The sequence below is a fragment of the Bos taurus genome, chromosome 19, assembly GCF_002263795.3.
Source record: "Bos taurus isolate L1 Dominette 01449 registration number 42190680 breed Hereford chromosome 19, ARS-UCD2.0, whole genome shotgun sequence".
Lineage (NCBI taxonomy): Eukaryota > Metazoa > Chordata > Mammalia > Artiodactyla > Bovidae > Bos > Bos taurus.
In genome coordinates this window covers 1,566,581-1,587,231 of record NC_037346.1, presented here as the reverse complement: position 1 = coordinate 1,587,231, position 20,651 = coordinate 1,566,581, and positions in this window count along the sequence as shown.

Genomic DNA, 20,651 nt, shown 5'->3' with positions numbered 1-20,651 from the left:
GGCACAATAAAGGACATAAACAGCAAGGACCTAACAGAAGTACAAGAGATTAAAGACAGGTGGTAAGAATACAAAGAAGAACTATAAAAAAAAGGGTCTTAATGATTGGGATAACCATGATAGTGTGCTCATTCACTTAGAGCCAGACATCCTAGGGTGTAAAGTCAGATAAGCCATAGGAAGCATTAGTACAAACAAAGTTAGTGGAGGTGAATGAATTCCAGCTGATCTATTTCAAATCCTAAAAGATGATGCTGTGAAAATGCTAAACTCAATATACCAGCAAATTTGGAAAACTCAGCAGTGGCCCCAGGACTGGAAAATCTCAGTTTTCATTCCAATTCCAAAGAAAGACAATGCCAAATAATGTTCAAACTACCAAGCAATTGCACTCATCTCACAAGCTAGCAAAGTAATGCTCAAAATTCACCAAGCTAGGCTTCAACAGTACATGAACTTGACATGGAAAAATGGACTTGTAACAAATGGGAAAGGAGTATGTCAAGGCTGTATATTGTCACTCTGCTTACTTAAATTCTATGCAGAGTACATCATGTGAAATGCCAGATTGCCAGAGGAAATATCAATAACCTCAGATATGCACATGACACCACCCTTATGGCAGAAAGTAAAGAGGAACTAAAGAGCCTCTTGATGAAGATGAAAGAGGAGGGTGAAAAAGCTGGCTTAAAACTCAACATTTAAAAAAAACTAAGATCATTGCATCTGGTCCCATCTCTTCATAGCAAATAGATAGGGGAAAAAATGGAAACAGTGGCAGACTTTATTTTCTTGGGCTCCAAAATCACTGCAGATGGTGACTGCAGCTCTGAAATTAAAAGATGCTTGTTCCTTGAAAGAAAAGCCATGACAAACCTAGGTAACATATTTAAAAGCAGTAACATCACTTTGGAGACAAAAGGCACATATAGTCAAAGCTATGGTTTATCCAGAAATCATGTGCAGATGTGAGAATTGGACCATAAAGAAGGCTGAGCACTGACAAAATTGATGCTTTCAAATTGTGGTGCTGGAGAAGACTCTTGAGAGTCCCTTGTACAGCAAGGAGATCAAACCAGTCAATTCTAAAGGAAATCAGCCCTGAATATTCATTGGAAGGACTAATGTGGAAGATGAAGCTCCAAAACTGTGGCCACCTGATGCAAAGTACTGACTCATTGGAAAAGACTCTGATGCAGAGAAAGATTGAGGGCAAAAGAGAAGAAGAGGCCAACAGAGAATGGGATTATTGGATGGCATCAGTGACTCAATGAACATGAGTTTGAGCAAGCTCCAAGAAATAGTGAAGGACAGAAAACCTTGGTGTTCACACTCCATAGAGTTGCAGAGTCAGACATAACTTAGCAACTGAAAAATAGCAAAATATAGCCTTTATATTGATTTCATTAAGTGCATTCCTTATCTTTGCTATGAAGAATTCTTAAATAAGATACAGTAATATTATTTGAAATATAAGTTAAGAAGATCATATTAGTGTCAATGAATATGATCAATGTTAAGTATGATTATCATTTGCCATTTTTATAGTAAGTTGGTACCCACCAGGCCAAAAGATATTCAATAGTTGTACAAAGCTGAGCCCAGAGTTGAAAAAATTAGCAGTATAAGGGCAAATACTTATTGACAAGGAAATATTTATTGAGTTTCCATTATGTTCTGTGCATAAAAAATACAGCAAAGTATGGTCCCTGACTTCATGGTTTTTATCATTTTCAGAGAGATGGGATGCATTTTAACATTCACATTAAAAACTGCAGTGCTACGAAGGCAAAGCACATGTGTGATGTGTGCGAGGAAAATAGAGATAATGGATCTATATTTGGGAAATGCATGGTTCTCTTTGAGAAAATGGCACATCAGCTGAAGATAGATGTTGGCGAGACATGGTGGTGTAGGTGAAAGATAAACTGCACACCCCCATAGACAAGTACAGTCCATGTACAGACTTTCAGCCTGGAAGAGAGAAACCAAGTTTACAAAAGGGAGAAAGAGAGACTACAGACAAAATAAAGAAAGAAGAGAGCGTCAGATAATTTAGAATCGTTTAGATCTCATTAAAAAGTTTGAGTGAACTCCAGGAGTTGGTGACAGACAGGGAGGCCTGCCGTGCTGCACTTCATGGGGTCGCAAAGAGTTGGACACGACTGAGCGACTGAACCGAACTGAACTGAAGTGAAAGGGTTCAGGGATTGCTCTGTTAAAGGAGATTGCAAGTCACAAACTCAGTGTCCTTCATTTCTACACTGAATGGCCTTTTTATGAGATTTGATCCCTGATAAGACTTCTTGGGAAAAGGCAATGGCACCCCATTCCAGTACTCTTGCCTGGAGAATCCCAGAGACGGAGGAGCCTGGTGGGCTGCTGTCTATGGGGTCTCACAGAGTCAGACACGACTGAAGAGACTTAGCAGCAGCAGCAGCAGCAGCAAGACTTCTTGGTGGCTCAGATGGTAAAGCGTCTGCCTATAATGCGGGAAACAGGTTCAATCCCTGGGTCGGGAAGATACCCTGGAGAAGGATATGGCAACACACTCCAGGACTCTTGCCTGGAAAATACCATGGACAGAGGAGCCTGGTAGGCTATAGTCCATGGGGTCACAAAGAGTCAGACATGACTGAAGACTGGACTTTCTTTCTTTCTTTTGCTGATAAGAGTTTTTGTTTTGTTTTGTTTGTTTGTTTTAGCAAGAACTAATCCCATGGACGGACTGTTGGGCTGCAGTCCATGGGGTCACTAAGAGTCGGACACGACTGACCGAATTCCCTTTCACTTTTCACTTTCATGCACTGGAGAAGGAAATGGCAACCCACTCCAGTGTTCTTGACTGGAGAATCCCAGGGACGGGGGAGCCTGGTGGGGTGCGGTCTATGTGGTCACACAGAGTTGGACACGAGTGAAGTGACTTAGCAGCAGCAGCAGCAGTGGCTGTAGGAGGAGAAAATGAAATTGACAGACAGGCTGTAACTACATGAAAGTTTGAAAGTCTCTCAGTCATGTCCAACTCTTTGTGACCCCAAACACTGTAGCCTACCAGGCGCCCCTGTCCCTGGAATTCTCCATGGCAGAATACGTGAGCAGGTAGCTGTTCCCTTCTCCATGTCATCTTCCCAACTCAGGGGTTGAACCCAGGTCTCTTGCATTACAGACAGATACTTTATCATCTGAGCCACCAGGGAAGCCCAAGAACACTGGAGTGGGTAGCCTATCCCTTCTCCAGTGGATCTTCCCAATCCAGTAATCAAACCAGGATCTCCTGCATTGCAGGTAGATTCTTTACCAGCTGAGCTACCAGGGAAGGCTGTAACCGTATAAGACCAAAGCAAATTCAGAAAAATATTTTTCATAGGCCCATTTCATCAACACATTTTATTACTGTTACTGCCATTCAGGTCAGGATCATGAACAAAATTCAGCATCCTCTAATGAACCAATGTGCCACCAACAAAGTCAAGTACTTAAATAGGAGTGACATTAGAAGATTTGAGGGTGAATAAATGTAAGATAGGCTTGCTATTCCCTGGGTTGGGAAGATACCCTGGAGAAGGAAATGGTAAACCACTCCAGTATTCTTGCCTTGAGAATCCCATGGATGGAGAAGCCTTGTAGGCTACAGTCCACAGGGTCACAGAGAGTCAGACACGACTGAGTGACTTCACCTTCACCTTCAGGCCTGCTATTACAAATTTTCATCTCTGCTTTTGGCATATCAAGAAGTGTGAAGTGGAAGCAGATAGATACTAATTTTTACTACAATCAGAGAATGATAGATTTTGGAAATACCATCAAAATATCTTTCCACAGGTCACATTTTGCATGTAGGGAGGAACAAGAAGTGAAGTGACTTGCTCTAAGTCCATTGCAAGTGAATGGCAGAACCAGGGTTAGAACTCAACTCTGATGCCCAAACCTGGATGCAAGTATAATTTATTCTTATGTTTATGTACTTCTTATTGTAGAGAGCTGATTTAACCATATTTCATTGCTCATATTTAATTGTCCTACAAAGATTGTTCATCTAGTTTATTATTTCTCTACTCTAATTCCAGATCTGAATGCCAATTTCTCCCTTTCTGATATATCAATGATACACATTACTTTTCTTTATTTATATGATAAAATATTTGAATATATATTATACAAATTGCTTTGTAAACAGAGCTAATTTTAGGCAAAATTATTAGGTTATTTTGAGTGGAGAGGAGAGGGGGTTTAGGGGAAAATAGCTACTATCGGTAGGAGAGAGTAAAATTCTCATATGAGAGTTTATACTCATTCATTGTACATGAATTTTGGATGTTAGATCATCATGTCCCAATTGTATGGTAAGTAGCTGATATGCCATCGTTTATCTCCCTGGCAGAATGATTTATAGCAATCCCTAGTATATTTCATTGGCTTGAGTTTGCTCAAATATAAAATGAGGTGTTGTGACAGATGGTTGTGACATTTGTGGTTGTGACAGTGGTTTGCAGACTTTGTTCTATTGATACCTGCTTTCTTAATAGTGTCACCATTTCTTTTAAACTAACACATTTAACACTGCTATCCCTTAGATATCACGGAGGAAAATTCTGAGAAACACTAGGGATCCATGTAATATTACTTTAAAATTCTGAGGCCTGTTTAGCTGTAACATTTTACCGTTACTAATCCATAGTCTATTAGGGAAAACAAATATATTAGAACTAAGATCCAAGTTGAGAAGAAAAATAGATTGTTATGCATCTACTATGTGTAGTGTCATCTCTACTATGTGTAGAGTCATCTCTTTTGTTGGTGGAAGAGGGTGTTTGCTATGATCAGTGTGTTCTCTTGGCAAAACTCTGTTAGCGTTTGCCCTGCTTCATTATGTACTCCAAGGCCAAACTTGACTGTTACTACAGGTGTCTCTTGACTTCCTCCTACTTTGACATTCCAATTCCCTGTGATGAAAAGGACATCTTTTTTGGTGTTAGTTCTAGATGGTCTTGTAGGTCTTCATAGAAACATTCAGCTTCAGCTTCTTCAGCATTAGTGGTTTGGGCATAGACTTGGATTACTGTGATATTGAATGGTTTACCTTGGAAATTAACAGAGATCATTCTTTTGTTTTTGAGATTGCACCCAAGTACTGCATTTTGGACTCTGCTATTGACTATGTAGGTTATTCCATTTCTTCTAAGGGATTCCTGCCCAGAGTAGTAGATATAATGATCATCTGAATTAAGTTCACCCATTCTGGTCCATTTTAACTCATTGATTCCTCTTGCCATCTCCTGTTTGACCACTTCCAATTTACCTTGCTTCATGGACCTAATGTTCCAGGTCCCTATGCAATATTGTTGTTTACAGCTTCGGACTTTACTTCCACCACCAGAGACATCAAAACTGGGTGTTATTTTCAACTTGGCTCAACCTCTTCATTCCTTCTGGAGCTATTTCTCACCTCTTCTCCAGTAGCATATTGGGCACCCATTGACCTTGGGAGTTCATCTTTCAGTGTCATATGTTTTTGCCTTTTCATACTGTTCATGGGTTCTCAAGGGGAAAATGCTGAAGTGGTTTGTCATTCCCTTCTCCAGTGAACCATGTTTTTTTTCAGAACTCTCCACCATGACCCACCCATCTTGCGTGGTCCTTCATGTCATGGCTCATAGCTTCACTGAGTTAGGCAAGACTGTGATCCATGTGATCGGCTTGGTTCATTTTCTGTGACTGTGGTTTTCATTCTGTCTACTCTCTGATGGATGAGAAGAAGAGGCTTGTGAAAGCTTCCTGATGGAAGGGGCTGGCTGTGTGGAAAAGTAGGTCTTGCTCTGGTGGGTGGGGCCATGCTCAGTAAATCTGTACTCCAGTTTTCTGCTGATCAATGGGGCTGTGCTCCTTCCCTGTAGTTGGTCTTGAGGCCAAACTATAGTAGTGGAAATGGTTGTAATGCTGACCTTCTTCAAAAGGACTTATGCCAGAATGCCACAACTCCCAGGACTGCTGTATTCAGTGCCTCAGCCCCATAGTAGGCCACTGTTGATCCACACCTCCACTGGAGACTCCAGACACTCACAGGCAAGTCTGGCTCAGTCTCTTGTGAGGTCACTGCTCCTTTCCCTGGGTCCTGGTATGCACAAGGTTTTGTTGTGCCCTCCAAGAGTGTTTCCTCAGTCCTGCAGAATTCTGTAATCAAGTCCCACTGGCCTTCAATGTCAAATTCCTTGGGGGTTCTCAGTCCCTTTACCAGATCCCCAGGTTAGGAAAACTGCTGTGGCCCTGGAGCTTTTGCAACAGTATGAGAATTTCTTTGGCATAATTGTTTCAGTTTGTGGGTTGTCTATTCAGTGGCTCTATGGTGGGGCAAATGGCAACCTTCTCCAAGAGGACTCTTGCTGTACATTACACCTTCCAGTTCTGCTGCAGCCAGAGCCCCTATCCTTTGTCAACTGAAAAAAATATTACCTCAGGAAAGTTATTCCTTGGTGATACAGATGATACCTTATATGTACAGGGAACAGTGCCAACGGATTCATGGTCTGCAAAGGAGATTTAACCCTGGGACTAAGACAGGTATCAGTCACTCAGAGATCTGTGTTTACTTTTATTTAAAGTGAAGGTGATAGAAAAAGCTTCTGACATAGACATCAGAAGGGGGTAGGAGTGTACTCACCTCACTAGTTTAAGAGACCCATTATAAACTTCTCAACTGGCTGCTGAGAGTAAATAAAAAGAATATCTCAAGTTTGTAAGAGTTCCACCATACCCTTTCCCAAGGCATACATCCTGAGATAACTTTGGCACAAGATTAGCCAGAGAGAACAGGTTCTGGGCAATGTCTCTGGGTGAGATATACTGTTGATGTGTAATCAGGGGTACAAGTCTTGAGAAACAGGCAAGATTTGTTACAATTTTGTTTATTAACATAGAATCTAAGAAAAGCATTTCCATGAGTAAGACATTGTGCTATGTATTCATTAGTTCAGGACCCAAGGAAAGGCCAGTTCTTGTGCAAGATATAGTATTGCACAAAGCTTAAAGAAAACAAGAGTGAGAATGTTTTCTCCTCCTTAAAGGGCCCTAAGCTTTAATTCTCTCACAAAGATGGCATAAATCTTGGCAGTTGTGATTTTGCTAAAATGGAAGGTCCCACTTCTTGATCATTGAGACTGACTGTGGCTGAGGTTAAATCTGTAGTTGAGAAAGTCTTCTTAAAGAAGTATCAATAAGTGTGATGCTTTTCTTCATCTACCACTCATCAGACGTTTCATTCTTTAGGGAAATATTTAATTTCCTGCTATTTTCTAAGCACTGTTCTGGGCACTAGCTCTGCAATGATACAGAAGGTCTCTGCTTTCAGGAAGTGCAACCTATAGATAAGAAGACAGACATACACATGACTACAATGCCATTAATATGAACAATCTTAATAAATTTTAAAATTATTGTGGATGTCCTGATAATGCAACTTGAGGAAGGAAAGAGATAAAGATGGACCCAGTGGGAACACTGAGCTGGACTCTGAAAGAAAAGAATTAGTGAGTTAAAAAAAAAAAGGAAACAGATTAAAAGGCAGAGAAAACAGTGTATAGAAGAGATTGTAAGAGTGATATATAAATAATAACAATAATAATTTCAAGTGACTAGCAGGCTGATATTGGGATTGGAAGTGATAGAATACAAGTAAAAACAGTAGCTTGATACAGATCATGAGAGTCCTTGAATGCCTTGTGAAAAGGTTGCAGAAATTATTATATAAATATTAGAAAGCTAGCTTCCTTTCTGATTATGTGTCCCTGTGATCATCAGTGGGAAGAAAGTGAAGGTCACAAGGACATAAGCATCTGGACAGAGGCTTTCAAATTACACCAACCACAGTGCACCTGACCCAGCATCATTTATTATGAAAAAAGATATGATGCACTCTCCATTTCAATTTTCATTTGCACTAAAATGGATGACCTTTTTACATACTATGAGTAATGTCTGTGTTGAAGGTACTGTTATTAGGACAAACATTCATCATTTTAAGGTTACTCTTTCCCCAAAATCATGAGAGCAATTTGTTGGCAAATTGGAAAATTCTTGTGCATTGGGCTGTTCTGCTCCCTTTTTGTCAGGAGGTGATCACTGATAGGAGAGAATGACAATGACTGAAAACAGGGGGAAAAAAAGTGTGATTTCTCATATTTCTTAGCAATGTTCTTTCTGAGGAAGCTGTGCAATATAACATGAAGGGTAGGATAAAAGCAGTTGATCAGTTTTCTAAATACAGCTTTGTTATCAAATAATTGTCAATTTAATTAATCTACTTACACTCCCTAAGGCTAAAGCCCCTAGTCTTTAAAGTTCATGGGATGCTATCTACAGGGCTTCCCTGGTAGCTAAGATGGTTTAAAAAATCTGTCTGCAATGCTAGAGACTGGTTCAATTGCTGGGTGGGGAAGATCCGCTAGAGAAGGAAATAGCTACTCACTCCAGTATTCTTGTCTGAAGAATTCCATGGACAGAGGAGCCTGTGGGCTACAGTCCATGGCATCGTGAAGAGTCAGACACGGCTGAGTAACTAACACACACACATTATCTACATCATCACCAGTTCTCATAACTTATTTGAACATAACAGCTGCATTCTGATTGCATTATCACTCAGATTGAAAACACTCTTTCAATTTTAATATACTCAATACTTGGACTCTAATAAATGGTGATTTGTTCATTTAAATTTCATAGAATTGTAGATGAGATATTGGGAGAAGGCAATGGCACCCCACTCCAGTACTGTTGCCTGGAAAATCCCTTGGATGGAGGAGCCTGGTAGGCTGCAGTCCATGGGGTCGCTAAGAGTCGGACAAGACTGAGGACTTCACTTTCACTTTCCACTTTCATGCACTGGAGAAGAAAATGGCAACCCACTCCAGTGTTCTTACCTGGAGAATCCCATGGATGGAGAAGCCTGGTAGGCTGCAGTCCATGGGGTCGCACAGAGTCGGACACGACTGAAGCGACTTAGCAGCAGCAGCAGCAGATGAGATATCAGTCCAAATCAAAAGACATTCTTTATTAAGATTTTAAATTCCAATTCCCAGTTAGTCCACTGGGTGTTAACTATAGTGAAGAGAACTTGCTCTGAGAAGAATCTAATAATGTGTAATCATGAAATCTATTCAGTTCAGTTCAGTCACTCAGTCATGTCTGACTCTTTGTGACCCCATGCACTGCAGCACGCCAGGACTCCCTGTCCATCACCAACTCCCAGAATTTACTCAAACTCATGTCCATTGAGTCGGTGATGCCATCCAACCATCTCATCCTCTGTTGTCCCCTTCTCTCACTTTCAGTCTTTACCAGCATCAGGGTCTTTTCAAATGAATCAGCTCTTCTCATCAGGTGGCCAAAGTATTGGAGTTTCAGCTTCAGCATCAGTCCTTCTAATGAACACCCAGGACTGATCTCCTTTAGGATGGACTGGTTGGATCTGCTTGCAGGCCAAGGGACTCTCAAGAGTCTTCTCCAACACCACAGTTCAAAAGCATCAATTCTTTGACACTCAGTTTTCTTTATAATCATGAAATAGATGCATTGAATTCAAGTTCAATCCATTTGTACTAGATCAGCACTTACAGATTTCCTTGCATATGCTAGACACTGTGAAAAGTAGTAATAGTCACTGGAAAGTAGCAGAGGACTTTTCTGACCTCAAGGAGGCTACAGTCTGGTTTAAGGGGAGGAAACAAACATATAGAAGAAAAATAATGAGCCCCAAGGCATTTAAGAATTTCAGAAAAACTTCCACTTCTTCTTCATTGACTATGCTAAAGCCTTTGACTATGTGGATCACAAAAAACTGGGGAAGATTCTTAAAGAGATGGACATACCAGACCACCTTATCTGCCTTCTGAGAAATCTGTATGTAGGTTAAGAAGCAACAGTTAGAACCAGACATCGAATAATGGGCTGGTTCCAAATTGGAAAAGGAGTACGTCAAGGCTGTATATGGTCACCCTGCTTATTTAACTTCTATGCAGGGTACACCATGCGAAATGCCAGACTGGGTGAAGCACAAGCTGGAATCAAGATTACTGGGAAAAATATCAACCTCAGATATACAAATGACACCACCTTTATGGCAGAAAGTGAAGAGGGACTAAAGAGCCTCTTGATGAAGATGAAAGAGGAGAGTGAAAGAAGTTTATTAAAACTCAACATTCCAAAAATGAAGATCGTGGCATCCAGCCCCATCACTTCATGCAAATAGATGGGGAAATGATGGAAACAGTGACAAACTGTATTTACTTGGACTCCAAAATCACTGAAGTTGGTGACTGCAGTCATGCAATTAAAGACACTTGCTCCTTGGAAGAAAAGCTATAGCAAACCTAGACAGCATATTAAAAAGCAGAGACATTACTTTGCTGACAAAGGTCTGTATAGTCAAAGCTATGTTTTTTTCCTGGTAGTCATGTACAGATGTAAGAGTTGGACCATTAAGAAAGATGAGCACTGAAGAATTGCTACTTTTGAATTGTGGTGTTGGAGAAGACTGTTGAGAGTCCCTTGGGCAACAAGGAGACCCAACCAGTCAATTCTAAAAGAAATCAGTCCTGAATATGTGGAAGGACTGATGCTGAATCTGAAACTCCAATACTTTGGCCACTTGATGGGAAGAACTGATTCATTGGAAAAGACTCTGATGCTGGGAAAGATTCAAGGCAGGAGAAAGGGATGACAGAGGATGAGATGATTTGATAGCATTACTGACTCAATGGACATGAGTTTGAGCAAGCTCTGGGAGTTGGTGATGGACAGGGAGGCCTGGCATGCTGCAGCCCATGGTGTCACAAAGAGTTAGACACAACTGAACAACTGAATTGAACTGAACTTAAGACATACTATAAGGGTGCCCAAGAGTTCAAGATAATAAAAGGCATCGAGGAACAGACTTGTTTTGTAGTGTTCCCATTGAAAGTAATCACATCTTTTAATAAAACTTTTCAATAGCAGTAGTACTTTTATTTTGTTCATGCTAAAGCTAAAACTAGAACTGAATTTTGAATCCTGCATCTTTGTTTTAGATGTGGCTCTGCATGTTCACATTGAGTGGCTTTTCCTTTCATTGCATTCTTCTGTCTTAACTACTGAATTATCTTCATAACCATCACACCTGCGTTCTCTTTGTCTCCTCCAAGTAATTTTCCAAAACAAGAGCCAAAGAAGTCCTTTAAAAATCCGTTGTCTCTTTAATTAAGACTAACAAATCGTCTCTTAGTGCCTCGGGAATTTCTTGGTGCTACAGTGGTTAGGACAATGGGCTTGAGTTCGATTCCTGTTTGGGGAACTGAGGTCCTGCAAGCCTCATGTTGATAATTACTTCTAAATAATCACATTCTCTGGAACTCTCCTTCCCCATCTTGCCTTTACACACACTTTACTGAAATTCTTTGGAAAGTTCAGATATTCGGACATAGCCCTGAAATAAGCCTTTCTTTGTTTTAGATTCAAATGTGTTGGTTTGTTTGGCCTTACTGTTGTGTCAGGCACACGAACTTGCATTCAGTAATAATTGCTCTCCAGGCCTAGAAAGTACCTGCAGAAGACAGCTGAATTCCTTTTTCCTACCTCTTAGGTTTCATCTTCTGTTTCCTAGACTTTAATTTTAATCATATTTTTCTTTGTGGTTTATTTTCTTGTTTTTCATGAAGTATATTTTCCAGTTTATTTCTTAGGTTAAAAAGTTAGTACCACTTGTTAAAGAGATTGTCTTTAATCCATTGTATATTCTTGCCTCCTTTGTCAAAGATAAGGTGTCCATATGTGCGTGGATTTATCTCTGGGCTTTCTATTTTGTTCCATTGATCTATATTTCTGTCTTTGTGCCAGTACCATACTGTCTTGATAACTGTGGCTTTGTAGTAGAGCCTGAAGTCAGGTAGGTTGATTCCTCCAGTTCCATTTTTCTTTCTCAAGATCGCTTTGGCTATTCGAGGTTTTTTGTATTTCCATACAAATTGTGAAATTATTTGTTCTAGCTCTGTGAAGAATACTGTTGGTAGCTTGATAGGGATTGCATTGAATCTATAAATTGCTTTGGGTAGTATACTCATTTTCACTATATTGATTCTTCCAATCCATGAACATAGTATATTTCTCCATCTATTAGTGTCCTCTTTGATTTCTTTCACCAGTGTTTTATAGTTTTCTATATATAGGTCTTTAGTTTCTTTAGGTAGATATATTCCTAAGTATTTTATTCTTTTCGTTGCAATGGTGAATGGAATTGTTTCCTTAATTTCTCTTTCTGTTTTCTCATTATTAGTGTATAGGAATGCAAGGGATTTCTCTGTGTTGATTTTATATCCTGCAACTTTACTATAGTCATTGATTAGTTCTAGTAATTTTCTGGTGGAGTCTTTAGGGTTTTCTATGTAGAGGATCATGTCATCTGCAAACAGTGAGAGTTTTACTTCTTCTTTTCCAATTTGGATTCCTTTTATTTCTTTTTCTGCTCTGATTGCTGTGGCCAAAACTTCCAAAACTATGTTGAATAGTAATGGTGAAAGTGGGCACCCTTGTCTTGTTCCTGACTTTAGAGGAAATGCTTTCAATTTTTCACCATTGAGGATAATGTTTGCTGTGGGTTTGTCATATATAGCTTTTATTATGTTGAGGTATGTTCCTTCTATTCCTTCTTTCTGGAGAGTTTTTATCATAAATGGATGTTGGACTTTGTCAAAGGCTTTCTCTTCATCTATTGAGATAATCATATGGTTTTTGTTTTTCAATTTGTTAATGTGGTGTATTACATTGATTGATTTGCGGATATTGAAGAATCCTTGCATCCCTGGGATAAAGCCCACTTGGTCATGGTGTATGATCTTTTTAATGTGTTGTTGGATTCTGATTGCTAGAATTTTGTTTAGGATTTTTGCATCTATGTTCATCAGTGATATTGGCCTGTAGTTTTCTTTTTTTGTGGCATCTTTGTCAGGTTTTGGTATTAGGGTGATGGTGGCCTCATAGAATGAGTTTGGAAGTTTACCTTCCTCTGCAATTTTCTGGAAGAGTTTGAGCAGGATAGGTGTTAGCTCTTCTGTAAATTTTTGGTAGAATTCAGCTGTGAAGCCGTCTGGACCTGGGCTTTTGTTTGCTGGAAGATTTTTGATTACAGTTTCAATTTCCGTGCTTGTGATGGGTCTGTTAAGGTGCTGGGAAATCTGGTCAACCACTTGTAAAAGAATGAAACTAGAACACTTTCTAACACCATATACAAAAATAAACTCAATATGGATTAAAGATCTCAATGTAAGACCAGAAACTATAAAACTCCTAGAGGAGAACATAGGCAAAACACTCTCTGACATACATCACAGCAGGATCCTCTATGACCCACATCCCAGAATATTGGAAATAAAAGCAAAAATAAACAAATGGGACCTAATTAACCTTAAAAGCTTCTGCACATCAAAGGAAACTATTAGCAAGGTGAAAAGACAGCCTTCAGAATGGGAGAAAATAATAGCAAATGAAGCAACTGACAAACAACTAATCTCAAAAATATACAAGCAACTCTTACAGCTCAACTCCAGAAAAATAAACGACCCAATCAAAAAATGGGCCAAAGATCTAAATAGACATTTCTCCAAAGAAGACATACAGATGGCTAACAAACACATGAAAAGATGCTCAACAGCACTCATTATCAGAGAAATGCAAATCAAAACCACTATGAGGTACCATTTCACGCCAGTCAGAATGGCTGCGATCCGAATGTCTACAAATAATAAATGCTGGAGAGGGTGTGGAGAAAAGGGAACCCTCTTACACTCTTGGTGGGAATGCAAACTAGTACCGCCACTATGGAGAACAGTGTGGAGATTCCTTAAAAAACTGGAAATAGAACTGCCTTATGATCCAGCAACCCCACTGCTGGGCATACACACTGAGGAAACCAGAAGAGAAAGAGACACGTGTACGCCAATGTTCATCGCAGCACTGTTTATAATAGCCAGGACATGGAAGCAACCTAGATGTCCATCAGCAGATGAATGGATAAGAAAGCCGTGGTACATATACACAATGGAGTATTACTCAGCCATTAAAAAGAATACACTTGAATCAGTTCTAATAAGGTGGATGAAACTGGAGCCTATTATACAGAGTGAAGTAAGCCAGAAGGAAAAACACCAATACAGTATACCAACGCATATATATGGAATTTAGAAAGATGGTAACGATAACCCTGTATACGAGACAGTAAAAGAGACACTGATGTATAGAACAGTCTTATGGACTCTGTGGGAGAGGGAAAGGGTGGGAAGATTTGGGAGAATGGCATTGAAACATGTGAAATGTCATGTATGAAACGAGATGCCAGTCCAGGTTCAATGCACGATGCTGGATGCTTGGGGCTGGTGCACTGGGACGACCCAGAGGGATGGTATGGGGAGGGAGGAGGGAGGAGGGTTCAGGATGGGGAACACATGTATACAAAATCAATTTAAAAAATAAATAAATAAATAAAATAATCCCCTGATAAGCAAAAAATAAAAAAAATTTAAAAAAAAAAAAAAGAAAGAAATTGACCTAGAATATATAATTTAAGAAAGTCATTTTGGGAAAAGAACCAGGACAAATATTTTTTAACGTATTTGTCGAGTTTGATACTCTGGTATCACAAGAAAAATATTAATATTTATATTCTTTTTGTAAGACCATGTGTCTGAAGTGTTAAAAAAAAAAAAAAGGTTAGTACCATAGAGTGAATGATGATAACACCCCTGAACACTTGGTTTCAGTTTTTTGTTTTATTTTCTTCCAGTTCTATTGAAATACAGTTTATATATAATACTATTTAAGATATACAATGTAATAATTTGACTTACATACATCATGAATGATTATCACAATAAGTTTAGTGAACATCCCTCATCTTTTATAGATAAAAAATTTGTTTAACTTAAAAACATATTTTGCTACAATTTGTGTCACAGAGTGTTCCCCCTATGTACTTTTTCAAGAATTTTATAAATTCAGGTCTTACATTTAAGTCTTTAAAACATTTGGAGTTTATTTTTTATATAATACAGTGTGTGGATATGTTCAAATCTCATTGTATATGTGATTATCTAGTACCTTCAGCACCACTTGAAGAAACTTTCTTTTCTCCATTGTGTACTGCTTCCTTTGTAATAAACTAATTGATTGTAAGTGGGTGACTTTATTTCTGTTTTTTTTTTTTTTTTTGCTGTTTCATCAATATACACTTCTGTTTTGTGTCAATACCATGCTGTTGAATTACTGCAGCTTTGTAGTATAATCTGAAGTCCAGGAGAGTCATACCTCTAGCTTTGTTCCTTTTTTCTCAGAGTTGCTTTGAAATTCAGGGTCTTTTCTGGTAAAGTAAATAGTCTCCAATTAAAACAAAAGTGTGGCAAAACCAATACAATATTATAAAGTAATTAGCCTCTAATTAAAATAAGTAAATTTAAATTTTAAAATTAATTAATTAATTAATTAAAATTTTAAAATATTTTTAATTAAAAAAGAAAATGCAAAAAAATAAAATAATAAAATAAAATAAAATTTAGAATTATTAGTTTTAGTTCTGTGGAAAATGTCCTAGGTATTTTGCTAGGGATTCCATTAAATATGAAAATTGATTTGGGGAGCACAGTTATTTTAATAACATTAATTCTTCCAGTTGAATAGCATGCGACACATTTCCATTCAATCTTCTAATGCAAAAGAAATAAAATTTTTAAAATGGGACCTAATTAAATTTAAAAGCTTTTGGATAGCAAAGGAAACCATGGATATAATGAAAACAGCAACCTGCAGAATGGGAGAAAATATTTTCAAGTGATGCCACTGATAAGAAGTTAATATTCCAAACATACAAACAGCTCATACAACTCAATAGCAATTCAGAAATATGGACAAAGACTTGAATGGACATTTTCCCAAAGAAGACATACATGTGGCTAACAAACACATGAAAAGATGCTTAACATCACTGCTTATAAAGAAAATGCAAATCAAAATCATAATGAGGTATCACCTCACATCTGTCATAATTTTTATCAGAAAGTCTATAAAAAAACAAATGTTAGAGAAAATGTGGAGAAAACAGGGCACTTGTACACTCTATACTGTGGATGAGAATGTAAACTGATGCAACCATTATGGAAAAGAGTATGGAGTCTACTTTAAAAACTTAATATAGAACTGCCATATGATCCAGCATTCCACTCCTTGGTATATACCTAGAAAAAAGTGAAAACACTAAATTGAAAAGATACATGCACCCCAATGTTCACTATAGCACTATTTACAATAGCCAAGACATGCAAGCAACCCAAGTGCCCATCAACAGATGATTAGATTAAGAATATTATCTTTATATATATATATAGTAATATATATGATATATTATATATTTTTATATTTATTATTATTTTATGGATATATATATAATATATATTATATATTAAGAATATATAATATATATATATATATATATGCATATGTGCTAAGTTGCTTCAGTTCTGTCTGTTTCTTTGCAATCCCATGGACTGTAGCTCACCAGGCTCCTCTGTCCATGGAATTCTCCAGGCAAGAATACTGGAGTAGGTTGCCTTGCCCTTCTCCAGGGGATCTCCCTAACCTAAGTATGGAAACTGCATCTCTTTCTTACATCTCCTGCATTGGCAAGTGCATTCTTTACCACTACCACCACTTGGGAAGCCCGATATGTACATATATAACATACAAAATATATGTACATAACATATGTATAGCATATATATATATATATATATATATATATATATATATATCAACCATAAAAATATTACTCAGCCATCAAAAGAAGGAAATACTATTTGAAGCAACATGAATAGACCTAGAGAATATCATCTTTAGTCAAGTAAAACATAAATACTATATAACTCTATGTTGAATCTAAAATTAATACAAACAAATGTGCATGCAAAACAGAAACAAACACAGATATGAAAAAAAAATAATTGTAGTTACCAAAGAGGAGAGGGAACCAGGCAGGGACAAATCAGCCATATGAGATTAACAGAAACAAGCCACTATATACAAAATAGACAAGAAAGTAGAATATACTGTATAACACAGGTATAGTAATTATATGTAATAATATATAATGGAAAATAATTTGCAAAAACACTATGTTTGCTGTATAATATTGTAAATCAACCATACTTCAATAAAATAAATAAAAATAATTTTAATTTTAAAAATTAAAAAATTAAGTTATGGGGTAACATGAAAATAATTTAATTAAAAATATATGTGACCCTATAAAAAGTACTTTAAAACTACGTTCCCCACACAGTATATATCATGCCCATAAGTTAATTATTTGAGAGTGAAAGTTTGTATCTCTTAATCTCCTTCATATTTTTCTCTCATCTCCTTTCTGGCATCATTCATTTGTTCTCTGTATTGACGACTCTATTTCTGTTTAACTGTATTTGTTCATTTGTCTTGTTTTTTAGATTCCACATATGGTATGATCACTGTCTTTCTCTATCTGACCTATTTTACTTAGCATATTACCATCTAGGTCCATCTATATTGTTGCAAATGACAACATTTCAATCTGTTTTATATCCCTATTGTATTTAACATTAGTTCAGTTCAGTTCAGTTCAGTCGCTCAGTTGTGTCTGACTCTTTATGACCACAAGAATCGCAACACGCTAGGCCTCCCTGTCCATCACCAACTCCCAGAGTTCACTCAGACTCACGTCCATCGAGTCAGTGATGTCATCCAACCATCTCATCCTCTGTCATCCCCTTCTCCTCAAGCCCCCAATCCCTTCCAGCATCAGAGTCTTTTCCAATAAGTCAACTCTTCGCATGAGATAGCCAAAGTACTGGAGTTTCAGCTTTAGCATCATTCCTTCCAAAGAAATCCCAGGGCTGATCTCCTTCAGAATGGACTGGTTGGATCTCTTTGCAGTCCAAGGGACTCTCAAGAGTCTTCTCCAACACCACAGTTCAAAAGCATTAATTCTTCCGTGCTCAGCTTTCTTCACAGTCCAACTCTCACATCCATACGTGACCACTGGAAAAACCATAGCCTTGCCTAGACAGATCTTTGTTGGCAAAGTAATGTCTCTGCTTTTGAATATGCTATCTAGGTGGGTCATAACTTTCCTTCCAAGGAGTAAGCGTCTTTTAATTGCATGGCTGCAGTCACAATCTGCAGTGATTTTGGAGCTCAAAAAAATAAAGTCTGACCCTATTTCCACTGTTTCCCCATCTGTTTCCCATCAAGTGATGGGACCAGATGCCATGAACTTCGTTTTCTGAATGTTGAGTTTTAAGCCAACATTTTCACTCTCCTCTTTCACATTCATCAGGAGGCTTTTTAGTTCCTCTTCACTCTGCCATAAGGGTGGTGTCATCTGCATATCTGAGGTTAATGATATTTCTCCCGGCAATCTTGATTCCAACTTGTGCTTCTTCCAACCCAGTGTTTCTCATGATGTACTCTGCATATAAGTTAAATAAGCAGGGTGACAATATACAGCCTTGACGTACTCCTTTTCCTATTTGGAACCAGTCTGTTGTTCCATGTCCAGTTCTAACTGTTGCTTTCTGACCTGCATACAGTTTCTCAAGTGGCAGGTCAGGTGGTCTGGTATTCCCATCTCTTTCAGAATTTTCCACAGTTTATTGTGATCCACACAGTCAAAGGCTTTGGTATAGTCAATAAAGCAGAAATAGATGTTTTTCTGGAACTCTCTTGCTTTTTCCATGATCCAGTGGGTGTTGGCAATTTGGTCTCTGGTTCCTCTGTCTTTTCTGAAACCAGCTTGAACATCTGGAAGTTCATGGTTCATGTATTGCTGAAGCCTGGCTTGGAGAATTTTGAACATTACTTTACTAGCGTGTAAGATGAGTGCAATTGTGCGGTAGTTTGAGCATTCTTCAGCATTGCCTTTCTTTGGGATTGGAATGAAAACTGACCTCTTCCAATCCTGTGGCCACTGCTAAGTTTTCCAAATCTGCTGACATATTGAGTGCAGCACTTTCACAGCATCATCTTTCAGGATTTGAAATAGCTTAACTGGAATTCCATCACCTCCACTACCTTTGTTGGTAGTGATGCTTTCTAAGGCCCACTTGACTTCACATTCCAGGGTGTCTGGCTCTAGGTGAGTGGGAGTGATCACACCTTTGTGATTATCTTGGTGATGAAGATCTTTTTTGTACAGTTTTTCTGTGCATTCTTGCCACCTCTTCTTAATATCTTCTGCTTCTGTTAGATCCATACCATTTCTGTCCTTTATCAAGCCCATCTTTACCTTAGTATCTCTAATTTTCTTGAAGAGATCTCTAGTCTTTCCCATTCTGTTGTTTTCCTCTATTTCTTTGCACTGATCACTGAGGAAGGCTTTCTTATCTTTCCTTGTTATTCTTGGAACTCTGCATTCAGATGCTTATATCTTTCCTTTTCTCCTTTGATTTTCACTTCTCTTCTTTTCACAGCTATTTGTAAGGCCTCCCCAGACAGCCATTTTACTTTTTGCATTTCTTTTCCATGGGAATGGTCTTGATCCCTGTCTCCTGTACAATGTCATGAAGCTCAGTCCATAGTTCATCAGGCACTCTATCTATCAGATCTAGTCCCTTAAATCTATTTCCCACTTCCACTGTATAATCATAAGGGATTTGATTTAGGTAATACCTGAATGATCTAGTGGTTTTCCCTACGTTCTTCAATATAAGTCTGTATTTGGCAATAAGGAGTTCATGATCTGAGCCACAGTCAGCTCCTGGTCTTGTTTTGGTTGACTGTATAGAGCTTTTCCATCTTTGGCTGCAAAGAATATAATTAATCTGATTTTGGTGTTGACCATCTGGTGATGTCCATGTGTAGAGTCTTCTCTTGTGTTGTTGGAAGAGGGTGTTTGCTATGACCAGTGCATTTTCTTGGCAAAACTGTATTATTCTTTGCCCTGCTTCATTCTGTATTCCAAGACAAATTTGCCTGTTACTCCAGGTGTTTCTTGACTTCCTACTTTTGCATTCCAGTCCCCTATAATGAAAAGGACATCTTTTTTTTTTTTTTTTTTTTTTTCCGGTGTTAGTTCTAAAAGGTCTTGTAGGTCTTCATAGAACCATTCAACTTCAGCTTCTTCAGCGTTACTGGTTGGGGCATAGACTTGGATTACTGTGATATTGAATGATTTGCCTTAGAAATAAACAGAGATCATTCTGTCGTTTTTGAGATTGTATCCAAGTACTGCATTTCAGACTCTTTTGTTGACCATGATGACTACTCCATTTCTTCTGAGGAATTCCTGCCCACAGTAGTATATCTAATGGTCATCTGAATTAAATTCACCCATTCCAGTCCATTTTTGTTTGCTTATTCCTCCATCTCTTGTTTGACCACTTCCAACTTGCCTTGATTCATGGACCTGATATTCCAGATTCCTATGCAATATTGCTCTTTACAGCATCGGACCTTACTTCTGTCACCAGTCACATCCACATCTGGGTATTGTTTTTGCTTTGGCTCCATCCCTTCATTCTTTCTTTCCCCTCCATACCCGAGGGGAGGCGGCCAAGAGGAGTTACCCCACATCCGAGGTCAGGGGCAGCAGCCAGGAGGGCCTATGCCAT